This window comes from Aythya ferina (genome assembly GCF_964211825.1).
Source record: "Aythya ferina genome assembly, chromosome: Z".
In the NCBI taxonomy this organism is placed as follows: Eukaryota; Metazoa; Chordata; class Aves; order Anseriformes; family Anatidae; genus Aythya; species Aythya ferina.
In genome coordinates, this window is record NC_140299.1 from 47,304,625 (window position 1) to 47,305,790 (window position 1,166).

Here is a 1,166-nt window from a genome sequence, read left to right on the forward strand (position 1 = left end):
ATGGACTGTGGAGAGAGGAAATATACTAATTGCACAGGTCAGGACAAATGCCTAATTGCCTAAATTCACCCTGAAATACAGCCCACCAGTTCATGCCATCAAATAATACAGACTTTCTTGGCAAAGAAACAGTTACACACTGTGCTGTGTTTATAGTGAAGCCATTACTGATCGCTGCTTTTACTGAAAGAATTCCAACCATTCTGCAGCAGAGGATAACATCAGCAGTGGAGGGTTATTGGCAGCAGCACTCATCCCAGTTAATCGAGAATGTGGGGTACTTCTGCATTATTTGTACAAATTGCTGGTGTGAGTCACCGTATCTATTTACGATAATACTGCTTGTTATCTGGCCTGAAGAGATGGTTAAGTTCTTTCTGGGTAAAGTCATGTTGAAGAGGCAACCATAGGCATGTGTATATGCACACCTGTGTGCACATGGGCATGTATGTCTTTTCTTGGCTAGTTTGTTTGCCTCCCTTACATTTGAGGTGACCCACCTCTATGACAATGCGTAAGGCAAATAGAGTGGGCAACCTGCAAAAGGCCTGGTAAGGAAACAGGTGTGAGTGGTGGGGTTTAAACAGCTGAGAGTCATTCAAAGATTACTTACAGGGACTGAAGTTTATAAAATCCACTGTTAGTAATGTGACAAAAAAAAAAAAATAAAAAAAGTAAGGCAGCTGCAAATGGGAAGGCTGAGAAACCCTATCTTAAACCCCATGCTTTAAAGCAGACCAGAAGCGGGCAAGCATCCTCTACTCTTTAAAGTACTCCAAGATTAAAAACATTTACGGTGTTATAGGTATGAGGATGGAAACATGCTCTACTATCATTCATAGTATTTTATATATTGTTTTGCAATAGCAAAACTACACAGTGACTCTCTCTAGGTACCCTTGGAAAACCATTTTGTGTGCTCAAACAGGATATGCCCCTGAGGAGCTTCAGTGCACTTAAATCTGTGAGAAAGGGTGGATGCTACTAGTATTCTGAGGTCAGCAGTTCTCCAAGGGCCCTTGGCTACCGGAATCACGGAATGGTTTGGGTTGGAAGGGACTATAAAGACCAGCTTTTTCTAACCCCCATGCCATGGGCAAGGACACCTCCCAGCAGACGAGGTCGTGTAAAGCCCCATCCAGCCTGGCCTTCAACACCTCCAGGGT